This window comes from Rhinoderma darwinii, chromosome 3, assembly GCF_050947455.1.
Source record: "Rhinoderma darwinii isolate aRhiDar2 chromosome 3, aRhiDar2.hap1, whole genome shotgun sequence".
In the NCBI taxonomy this organism is placed as follows: domain Eukaryota; kingdom Metazoa; phylum Chordata; class Amphibia; order Anura; family Rhinodermatidae; genus Rhinoderma; species Rhinoderma darwinii.
In genome coordinates this window covers 370,964,353-370,976,820 of record NC_134689.1, presented here as the reverse complement: position 1 = coordinate 370,976,820, position 12,468 = coordinate 370,964,353, and the positions used below count along the sequence as shown (strand labels likewise).

At 47.5% G+C, this 12,468-nt stretch overlaps 1 protein-coding gene across 1 annotated transcript in view; it reads right to left on the bottom strand.

Annotated features, from left to right (window-relative positions):
- Positions 1–4,469: 4,469 nt before the first annotated feature.
- SLC25A37 (solute carrier family 25 member 37) overlaps positions 4,470–12,468 on the bottom strand; it is a 54,119-nt gene continuing 46,120 nt past the window's right edge. The window contains exon 5 of the transcript XR_012882548.1: positions 4,470–4,709. The gene's annotated coding sequence lies outside the window, so the exon portion shown is untranslated. The remainder of the gene's footprint in view (positions 4,710–12,468) is intronic.

The following is a 12,468-nucleotide window of genomic DNA, read 5'->3' as shown; positions in this document are numbered from 1 at the left end:
ATTCATCTTTCCAGATCCGATCACGCACCTCCTGCTTTAAATGCGCCCCCAACGGACCCTCAAAACAAACATACACCTCCCCCCGAGCACGATCGTCCATGCGCACTCGATCGCCGTCCTTCTGTGCCTCAGTCTGCACCGACACCGCGACCGCCTCTCTAACCGCCACCACAGGACGCGCCTGCAACGATCCCACTTCCCTGGGGCCTTCCCAAACTACCGCAGGGGACACTTCCGTTACTACCGGCGCCGCGGCCCTATCCAGGCGCCCCACCAGCTCCCGTAAGCAACCCACTAAATCTGCCAAACCCGCTCCGTCGCGTCCGCCCGCGCCACTACCGGCCCCCGATGCTATGCTAGCAGCCCCCCCGCCGACACCCGACATAAAAATCGCTGGATAAGACAATAATGGAGTTATACACTCACCGGGCTGCACAGGCGCTGTGTTCCCGTCAGCCGGACCATCCTGACCTCGACGATAGACGTCCAGTTCACCTTCCTCCAGTTCTTCTCTCGCCGACGACTGTCCCTCCCAACGACCTCTTCGGAAAGGGGATGAGGACGCGCTGACCGATGGGCCGGCAACCTGCCGCCCGACCGCCGGGACCCAGACTTCCGACCGGACCTGTTGCCTCGACGTCGCTGCAGATCTAGTCGTCCGTCTAGACGATCCTGACGAAGCCTGCCCCCTGGCCGGAACATCACCATGCGGGGCGGCCGTACCTTGCTCTCGACATCTTCCATCTGATGGGGGAGGGGTGACAGGGAGCCCGGCCTGCGACTCCCTGCTTACCGCCGGACCCCGTCGCGGCCTGGGATTCCTGCCAGGACGCAGGGCCTGGGAAGGGGCGGTCCTCCCAGCTGCCTGGCCTGCAGCGTCCGGGATCGGGCTCCCTCTGCGACGCCGTGTCCGCGGGACTACCTCCGGACTCAGGCGCTCTGGAGGTCGGGACCGCCGAGAGGGACGGGTCGACACAGCCTGCATCGCCGTCACCCCTGCTACCGCTCTCTGCCTGCCCAGCGCAGGAGCGGTTGTTGCCGACTCCCCCCCCGCCGCCATAGCCATGCTCGTAGGGGGGCCGGGGGAGGGGAGCCTGTCCCTTACAACAGACCCCGAACGCCGTGCCCGACGTGGCGAAACGGCGTCCGGGATCCGCGTTAATGCAGCCACGGTCTCCTCCAGCCATCCGGGACCGTGGTGCACAGCAGCGGCACGCAGCCGCTCTAAAATCAGGGCCTCTGCCATACTAAAAAGCCGGGCAACGGGGAGCTTTGCTTCTTGTGTATTACTCCTCCCGCTGCTTCCGGCTCAATGCCGAGAAACAGCGGGAAGCGCAGTAACGGCCCCCCCGTCCCCCCTAGCTCCTCCCCGTCCCTCCTTCAGCTCCTTCACCTTTCCCTCACCTCTTAACATTAACCCTTTCCCTACCAGGACGGTCATGTCGGCTTCCCTCAAGCCTGCAGCTGCGTCCAGCCTCTTCTGTACTTTCTCCCACTCTTCTCTCTATTTGTACACATTACAGTGATCCGTTCTTACACCACTGGATTACAATGAGGCCAATGCTGTCATAATGGTATATAACTATCTGGAAGCATTTCAATGCACTCAATAAGACTGTCCAGTATTGGCCAACACATTCCCTTTTAGTATATATTTACTTAATTTGGGGCCAACGCCATATTTTTGATACATCTCCCTTATATTCTTTAGGCCTCATTCACACAAATGTATTTTTCATCCGCGTTCAATTAGTTCGAGCAACAGACAGCACACTGACCCGAGCAATTTACAGCATGCCCTATTCTGGTCCGTTTTTGACGGTCCCTTTCAAGTCTATGGGTGCGTACCGTTCGTGTGCTGTTTGTTTTTCACGGAACCGTTGCTAAGTAATGCATAAAAAAAAGCGGTTTATGCTTTGAAAATAATAGAAAACAGCGTCGGAGCGATCATGTGACCTTCCTGTGGGTGTTTTTAGTGGGTTGGGACAAATTGTGACAAAATTGACAAAATTAAACATACTTCTGTTTTTTGCAGACAAGAAAAACAAATGACATACGAACATAAAATGGACACATCGAACGCACATGAATGCAACACAAACATTCATATAGATAAAAAACAGTTCACTTTTTTTGGTTATGCAAATTGGATGTTCTCCTGTGAATAAGGCCTTAAAGGGGTTTTCAGGAACCTAGAATAGGCTAATAATGTTTGCTCATGGGGTCAACCCTTGGGGCTTCCACTTACAAGCAGATTGGAGTGGGTGCAGTGTTAGTCAGAGCGTCATGGCCCCTTCACTGTTGTAAGTGATATATTGGAGCTTCTTTACATGCCGGTGTGCCTGATACGACAGCTTATACTGAGCTCAGCACCAGTGACGTGAATGGTGCTGAACTAGAGTACCAGGCATAGCTGCATATATACAGACATGCTGCTATGTCAGGAGTCGTGGCACTCCAGCAAGCATGGCGGCCTACCATTCTGCTGATTATTGGGGATCCTTGAAGTCGGACCCCACTGATCATAGATTGATGGCCCACATTAAATTCCTGGAAAAGCCCTTTAAAATATATCATGATAAATGTCACTATTAGGGTATGTGCACACGACAACCGCAAAAACGTCTGAAATTACGGAGCTGTTTTCAGGAGAAAACAGCTCCAGAATTTCAGATGTTTTTACAAGTGCACACGTTTTTCGCAGCGTCTTTTACGGACGTAATTGGAGCTGGTTTTCATTAGAGTCAATGAAAAACGGCTCCAATTACGTCCCAAGAAGTGTCCTGCACTTCTTTGACGCGGCAGTAATTTTACGTGCCGTATTTTGACAGCGACGTGTAATAATATGACAGCTCGTCTGCACAGAACATCGTAAGACCCATTGCAAGCAATGGGCAGATGTTTGCCGACGTATTGGAGCCGTCTTTTCAGGCGTAATTCGAGGCGTAAAACGCCTCCATTACGTCTGAAAAGAGGTCGTGTGAACATACCCTAACATTGGATAACATAAGTAACCCCCCAAAAACCGTAAAATAAAAGACAAGCATACAAAATAGTTGGAAGTAAAAGGCCGTGGTGTTTATTATGGGTAACATTAAATATATTCATAAATCTTTAACGTGTTGCCGACATAGGACGAGAATGCTCGTCCTGAGCGGCGAGTACTTCGCGCATTAGGACAAGCATTCTCGTCCTGTGTGACAGCCATCCCTGCGCGCGATCGAGAGCGCGGCAACGGCTGTAATACACAGCCACGGCCCCGCTCTGACAGCGGAGAGGAGAGAAACATCTTCTCTCCGCTGTTAACCCTTTGAACGCCGTGATGAAAGCTGATAGCGGCGTTCAAGGAGAGGGGACTGCACATTGATCGCGTCACAGAAGATAACTGTGACGCGATCAAAGCCCACAACTCATATGGCCAGACAGCCCAGGGTCCATTGAAGGACCCCAGGGCTGTCTGAACATATTTCCTGTTGTTAGGGCATACTGAGGTATGCCCTAACAACTGCCTGTGTACAATCAGTAACAGGCTAATGTACTGGCATATAGATCTATGCCAGTACATTACAGTTACAAAATAAAAATCAAAATGCTAAATCCCTTTATGGGATTTTAAAAAAAAAAGTTAATTGAATGTAAAAAAAATTTTATGATAAATAAAGAGATAAAAAGTAAAAAAATACATAGAAACACAATTTTTTTTTATGATAAATAAACTTTTAAAAATATAAGTCCCAAAACATGAAATAATATAGACATATTTGGTATCGCCACGACCGTAACAACCTGTACAACAAATGTATAACATTATTTATGATGATCGGTGTATGGTGTAAAAAAATGAATATTAAAACTGCTGTGGAACTGCTTTTTTTCTGCACTTTCGCCAAAATAAAAATTTATAGAAATGAAACGATAATGTATTTGTCCCAAAAAATGGTACCTACATAAAGTACAACTCGTCCCGCAAAAAACAAAGTCTCATACAACTACGTCGTACAAAAAATAAAAGAGTTATGAGCGTCGGGATGCAAAGAGGGAAATGTAAAAAAATTGCTCTGTCCTCAAGGCCAAAATTGGCAGTGTCCTTAAGGGGTTAAAAGCAACTTGAATAAATTCATAAATAATTAAATAAATAATGTCCAATAATAAAATGTCCAATAAATAATCACTTGTCCACACAGCATTAGCTGTGTGACAACCCACTAAGAAACACCGCGACAGGGATTTGATCCTTGAACATAAGGGAGGGAAGGCGGGGCTGCTTCAGACGGCTTCTTCAGATGAACTGCTGATTGGACCAGACAGCAGGGCCCTTTATCATCCAGGATTTCCCGCCGCTCAGCTGCTCACCAATCCCTGGACTGTTGCCAACATCTGCCTGGTCACAAGGTCAATCTGAGGAAACTTCCAGAACAAGGTAAGTACCAAACCACACCCGAAAGAAGGGGTGTGGGAAGACACCAAGACACATAAAATAGGGAGCAAAAGCAGAATATAGAAAAACATGAGAGCAGAATAAGAGGAAAGAAAGAAACGGAAAGAGAGGGAGGGGGGTGCGAAGTGATCCCATGTGTCCCCCACGCTATTATCTCTAAAGGGTGGTCTCTCAGCAGTCTTATAATGTAGACACAGGTCTGCTCCCGGTCTTACCTTTAATACCCTGCACCGACTGTAATGAACAACCCACATCTCCGAGACATCCTTTTCTGAAAGACAAAATGTTGTGAGCAGCTTTTATAGTCACTTAAAGAGGCTCTGTCACCAAATTATAAGTGTCCTATCTCCTATATAAGGAGATCGGTGCTATAATTTACGTGACAGCAGTGCTTTTTATTTAGAAAAACAATCTATTTTAAACCACTTTATGAGCGATTTTTAGCTTTATGTTAATGAGTTTCTTAATGCCCAAGTGGGCGTGTTTTACTTTAGACCAAGTGGGCGTTGTACAGAGGAGTGTATGACGCAGACCAATCAGCGTCATACACTTCTCTCCATTCATTTACACTGCACTAGCGATATAGTTATATCGTTATGTGCAGCTACGTACACAAACACTAACATTACTGCAGTGTCCTGATAATGAATATACATCACTACCAGCCTGGACGTGATGTTTATTCAGAATCCTGACATGTCTGTAGCGTCTCTGTGAGATTTACAGCAAGGCAAACGTAATCTTGCGAGATTACAATGTAACCTGTCATTTCAAATGAGATTACGCTTGCCTTGCTGGAATCTCACAGAAAAGATTCAAAAGTGGTCAGGATTCTGAATACACATGACGTCCAGGCTGGTAGTGATGTATATTCATTATCAGGCAGTAATGTTAGTGTTTGTGTATGTAGCTGCACATAACGATATAGCTATATTGCTAGTGCAGTGTAAATGAATGGAGAGAAGTGTATGACGCTGATTGGTCAGCGTCATACACTCGTCTGTACAACGCCCACTTGGACTAAAGTATAACACGCCCACTTGGGCATTAAGAAACTCATTAGCATAAAGCGACAAAATCGCTCATAAAGTGGTTTAAAATATATTGTTTTTCTAAATAAAAAGCATTACTGTCACCTATATTATAGCGCCTATCTCCTTATATAGGAGATAGGGCACTTATAATGTGGTGACAGAGCCTTTTTAAGAGAGTTTTCAGGACCTTCTTACTCCAGTTTTACTGCTCCACAGATCCAGTGCACGTAAACTCACCAGAGTGTTAAGCTCTGTGCACTTTTATGCCCTACGTTTGACGTATATGCCAGGAAAGGCTCCTAACGTAAACCGTAAACTGTGATCAGTGGCATCCATCGCCATAGACTATAATGGTATCCTCATGACCCCTTTTCATGACGTATCCTGTGATGTAGCCCATACAGTGGCATGACTCAACCATAGAACTCCATTGTTAAAAAATTTATACTAGGCGGTATACATTTTTTTTGCATGATCCGGCATGATGTAATAGCGTAGTTTACTACACTCTTCAATCCTTATAAAAAAAAGGTATATTTATATATGCCAGCCCGTCGGAAGCCAAAAGGACACGGCTAATGGAGCCCTATTTAACATATACATCAAGAGCTCTCTCGACGTACACGCTAAACGTAGGGCTAAAACGTAGTGTGCACAGTGGCTTAGCTGTTCAGTTCACATCCACCGTGCAGCATTTTGTACCCAGAGTACATGACATGGGTAACATAACCATTGTACGCTGGTGTTAACTTAATGGCATCCTATTGTATTAATAGCCTTACAAGGGCCTAATTAGAGGGTATAAGTACATATCCTGTGTAAATATCATCACATCTCCTGCAAGGAATAAATATTGACCCCCCTGTCTCAAGGATTAGGAAGTCATTCTCTGGTAAATGTGGCTGCTAATTGCACATTCATGCCGTCTTGGGTTGAATTACGCTGCCAGTTGAAGCTGCCAAGCACAACTGTACATTAAATAGGATTTGAATATTAACCTGAAGGCAAATATTGGCAAGAGGGAAATTCAAGTTAGCATAATATTTCCTTTTGACAGCTCACACATAGGATGGGTTAATTTAATCAACCTCAAACTGACATCCCCAGCACCAGATGGGAATTTAAAGACGTCTGTTGGATGGGAACTGGCTAAAAAGAGGATGGGAGTATGGACGATACGTGTAGAGAGTGTATGACTTACTTCATTTCTACCAAATATCCTTATAGAAAACCTACAGAAACCATTAAAACTAAAGTTGTCTTTGCAGAATTTTACTTAACCACTTAGTGACGGCCATTAAGCCTTTTTGGGGTGGTCACTAAAGGACTTTATTCTGTTTCATAAGCCTTTTTATGGCGTGGCTGCAGAAGCCTGGCACGGATGACCCGTGCCAGGTATAGTGTCCAATTACAGCTCTAATGGCCAGGATCTGAGGAACCTCCGGTCTCACTTGTTTAACCCCTTAGATGCCATGGTCAATAGCAACTGTAGCAACTGCGTTATCTAAGTGGTTTTAGTGGGAGGGGGCTCCCTCTGTCACTCCATCAGCACCCCCGCAACGCTTCTATCGCTGTTTTTATCACTGTCGGGGGCCTAATGAATGCCCCCAGGTCTGCTATCTTTGCACTTAGCCCTGCCTAATAGGATGCCTGTCTGTTCAGGGGCTTGTCCACACGCTCCTTACTTTTTGATTGATGCAAACGGAAGCTTTGCTTTTCCGTTGAGGGGTTAACCCGACGGAAACCTCCGACGGAACCCCTCAACGGAAAGTCAACACTGATGTGAACACAGCCTTACACTGACAGGCATAATACACTGTACTACATAGGAATTGCTGTGTATTATGCCAGTGATCAAACCATTGCATAGTAAAGTCTCCTTGTAGGACTAATGAATAGTATAAAATAAGGGGGGAAAAAATAAATAAAATTAAAATTAAAAAGTGTTTTCCCTTATAAAATGCATTTTTATAGGATAAAAATAATAATAAAATATCTACACATAATTAATATCATCCAGTCCGTAACCACCTAAGGCTTCGTTCACATCTGCGTCAGAACTCCGTTCCGATGTTCCGTCTGAGCTTTTCGTCGGAAACGGAGCCCTGACTGACACAAACGTAAACCAAAGGTTTTCAATGGTGACGGATCCGATGCCAATGGTATCCGTTTGTCTCCGTTGTGAAAGGGTTCAGTAGTTTTGACTGAATCAATAGCATAGTCAAAACGACGGAACCCTTGCACAACGGAGACAAACGGAAACCATTGGCACCGGATCCGTCACCATTGAAATCAAACCTATGTTTGTGTCAGTCAGGGTCCCGTTCAGATGGAAAGTTCAGATGGAACGTTGGAACGGGACCCTGGCGCAGATGTGAACGAAGCCTAGCCCATAAAATTACCATGTTATTTATACCGTTCATTGAACGAAAAAAACATTTTTAGGATTTGCTAGTTTTTGTTAATTAATCAAAAAAGTAGCATGTACCCCAAAATGAATCCAATAAAAAAACTTTATAAGAAGTGAAACGAACGAGACTGCCAGATTATTGCCATAAAAGGCGCAAAATGTTTGCAGACCGTTATTTACGGTCGTAGGAGGAGTTTAGAAGAGAGAATAACCAGGGCCGCACCGTCCATGAGGCAAGATAAGCCACCCCTTCCTGCACTAATTGTACCTGCATCTATAGGACGCAGATACAATTACATGAATAAGCGGTGACTGGCCGGGCAACTTCCTTGCCCGACCATTCAGCACCTTACAATGACGCTAATTGGCAGGGCAGAATGACTTGCCCCGCTAATGCTATTGACAAGGAAAGTCATTCTGCCTTGCCAATCAGCGCCTTTCAACGATGCTAGCGGTGCGATGACGTCATAACGCCATTTCCATTGCTGAAAGGCACTGATTGGCGGGGCAAGTCATTCTGCCCTGCCAATCAGCGCCGTCGTTCAGCCCTGGCAGACCTACTCAGAAGAGAGCAGGCCTGCATTGACACAGGACAGCGCGGGAACGGGATCAAGGTATGTAAAGTTGTTTTTTTTCCACTTAAAAGTGTGAGTGGCATTATCTACAGGGGGGGGCTATATGTAGGGCACAATCTACAGGGCAGGCTATGTGTGGGACACTATCTACATGGGTGCTATATGTGGGGCACTATATACAGGGGGAGCTATATGTGGGGCACAATCCACATGGAGGCTATATGTGGGACACTAACTACAGGGGGGGATATATATTGGGCACAATATACAGGGGGCGCTATATGTGGGGCACAATCTACAGGGGAGGCTATATGTGGGACACTATCTACAGAGGGGGCTATATATCTGGGCACTATATACAGGGGGCGCTATATGTGGGGAGCTATCTACAAGAGTTGGCTATATGTAGGGCACTATCTACAGGGGGGCTATATGTGGGCCACTATGTACAGGGGGCTATATGTGGGCCACTACATACAGGGGGCACTATATGTGGGGCACGATCTACAGGGGGGCTATATGTGGGGCACTATTTACATGGGGGCTATATGTAGAGGCAGTGGCGGACACAGACTGCAAAAGGCCCCTGTGCAGATAATGTGCCAGGGCCCCCCCCCCCCCCCCACCCCGCAAACTTCTCATGGCCGACGGTCCGCTTTCAGCTGCATCGCTGGGTCTCCTAAGTGACCCAACAATGCAGCACTAGCAGCCGGGGCGTCACTAAGGCTGGGTTCACACACACACTATTTACGGACGTAATTTGGGCGTTTTAGCATTGAATTACATCCGAAAATGCGGCTCAAAAGCGTCGGAAAACATCTGCCCATTCATTTGAATGGGTCTTACGATGTTCTGTGCCGATGGTCATTTTTTTTTACGCGCCGCTGTCGAAAGGCGGCGCGTAAAAAACTGCCTGTCACTTCTTCAGATGTAAATGGAGCCGTTTTCCATGGACTCCATGGAAAACCAGCTTCAATTACTTCCGTAGTGGACGCAGCAAAAGACGCCTGCACATGCCATTACGGCTGAAATTACGGTGCTGTTTTCTCCTGAAAACAGCACAGTAATTTCAGCCGTAACAGACGCTGCCGTGTGAACATACCCTCAGGGCTTAAAATGTCCGGGAAATAGCCCCAATACATATGTGTCCGCCCCAAAAAAAAGTGTGTGTATAGGAGACAGCATAGCATATCTATAGCACTACGACCCTATAAACTATGGATAGGATTAGATACAGTGGCTGAGCAGACAGTATCACACATGATAGGATTAGATACAGTGGCTCAGAAGGCAGTATCACACATGATAGGATTAGATACACAGCTCAGCAGACAGTATCACACATGATAGGATTAGATATAGGGCCCAGCACAGTATCATACATGATTGGATTAGATACACAGCTCAGCAGACTGTATCACACATGATAGGATTAGATACAGGGCCCAGCTCGCTGACATTGCGGCTCCAGCGCTGGACCCAGGAAAGGTAAGAATAATAATTTTGCTTCTTTATGTGTTACTGATTATTTTTGTGTGTTTGTGTTTTTTTTACAGGTTCGGTTGTTGGACTTCGGATACGAGGACTTCAATGACGGCGTTTTTTTTATTCTCAATAAAATGGTTAATGAGGGTTGTGTTTTTATTTCAATAAAAAAAATTTCTATGTGCTTGTATCTTTTTAAACTTTATTATCACCGCCTTAGTAATGGCCGCTGGCTGATTGACAACCTCCATTACTAAGGCGAGGCTTAATGTTAGCCGGTGCAGAGTCTACACTAACCCCCATTATTACCCCGGTACCCACCGCCACCAGGGGTACTGGGAAGAGCCGGGTACAAACCAGTACCCGACCAGCTGTAGTGACGGGCAGGCACCGGGGTGGCCGCAGGCTGGTAGTATTAGGCTGGGGAAGGCCAAAAACAGTGGCCCTTCCCACCCTTGTAATGCTGCCTGCTGCTGCTGTGTTGTATCTGGCTGGTTATGAAAATTGGGGGGGACCCGACATCGTTCTTTCCAATTATTTTTTAAATGACGTGGCGTCCCCCCCATTTTCATAACCAGCCAGATACAATAAAGCAGCAGCAGCCTAGCATCACCAGGGTAGGAAGGGCCACTGTATCTGGCCTTTCCCCTCCTGATAATACCAGCCTGCGGCCACCCCAGTGGCCGACCATCACTACAGATGGTCAGGTACTGGATCGTACCCGGCTCTTCCCAGCACCCCTGGTGGCGGTGGGTACCGGGGTAATAAAGGGGGTTAGTGTTAGCCTCTGCACCGGCTAACACTAAGCCATGCCTTAGCAATGGATGCTGTCAATCAGCCGGCGGCCATTACTAAGGCGGTAGTAATATAGTTTAAAAAAAAACACAAAGACATAGAAAAAATATTTTATTGAAATAAAAAAAAAAAACACAACCCTCATTAACCATTTTATTAATAAAAAAAAAAGCTGTCATCGAAGTAGTCCTGGAATCCGCCGTAGTCCAACGACCGAACCTGTAAGAAAACACACAAAAAATGATTAGTAACACATGTGTTAGGGTATGTGCACACACACTAATTACGTCCGGAATTGACGGACGTATTTCGGCCGCAAGTACCGGACCGAACACACTGCAGGGAGCCGGGCTCCTAGCATCATAGTTATGTACGACGCTAGGAGTCCCTGCCTCGCTGCCGGACAACTGTCCGGTACTGAAAACATGATTACAGTACAGGACAGTTGTCCCACAGCGAGGCAGGGACTCCTAGCGTCGTACATAAGTACGACGCTAGGAGCCCGGCTCCCTGCAGTGTGTTCGGTCCGGTACTTGCGGCCGAAATACATCCGTCACTTACGGACGTAATTAGTGTCTGTGCACATACCCTAAGGCTTAGATACAGGGCCCATGTGTGATACTGTCTGTGGGACCCTGTATCTAAGCCTACCACAAGGTAGGCTTAGATACAGGGTCCAGCAGACAGTAATCTTATACAGTATAAGATTACTGTGTGCTGGGGCCCTGTATCTAAACCTACAGTGTGGTAGGCTTAGATACAGGGCCCAGCAGACAGGATCACGCATGGGCCATGTATCTAAGCCTACCATGTGATTGGCTTAGATACAGGGCCCAGCAGACAGCATCACACAATCTGTGATCCTGTCTCATGGGCCCCCTAAGCCTGCTACATCGTAGGCTTAGGGGTTGTGCAGTCCCTAAACATTGATGGCCTATCCTCAGGATAGGCCATCAATAGCTGATGTGTCGCCCGGGACCCGCAAATCAGCTGTTTTGAAGGGGCCGCAGCACTCGTACGAGAGCTGCTTCCCCTTCATTTCACTACTCGCCCACACTGTGAATCGCCGAAACCGATTCACAGTGTGACCGGAATGAAGTGACAGGAATGAAGGGGAGCAGCTCTCGTACGAGTGCTGCGGCCCCTTCAAAACAGCTGATTGGCGGGTCCCAGGAGTCGGACCCCGCCAGTCAGGGCTATCTTACCTTCCTCTTCGGCCGCGGCGGGAGTTCTGTAGTCTCGATGCTGTGCGCGGCGGCATAGCGCTGTGACGTCATGCGCTGCGCCCAGCGCTTGACGTCAGGACCTCCGCTGCGATCCGGAACCAGGAAGGTAAGTAAAGTATGTTACTATAGTAACAGGGGCCCGCGGCCCGAGTTACTATAGTAACTTTTTATTGATGTGGTGCGGGGGGCCGTGGGCCCCCCTGGCTTCGGGGCCCGGTCGCAATTGCGACCGCTGCGACCCCTATAGCTACGCCAGTGGTCCACGGGCCTCTGTCTCAGTCCTCAGCATCGCGCAGCTGAGAACTGAGTCGGCCAGCAGAGGAACGGGCCCCCTTCCCACGCGGGGCCCTTGTGCAGCTGCACCGGCTGCACATGCGGTATGTCCGCCCCTGTGTAGAGGGCTATCTACAGGGGGGCTATATGTAGAGGGCTACCTACAGGGGGGCTATATGTAGCGTGCTATCTACAGGGGTCTCTATGGGGGCACTATCTACAGGGAGCACTG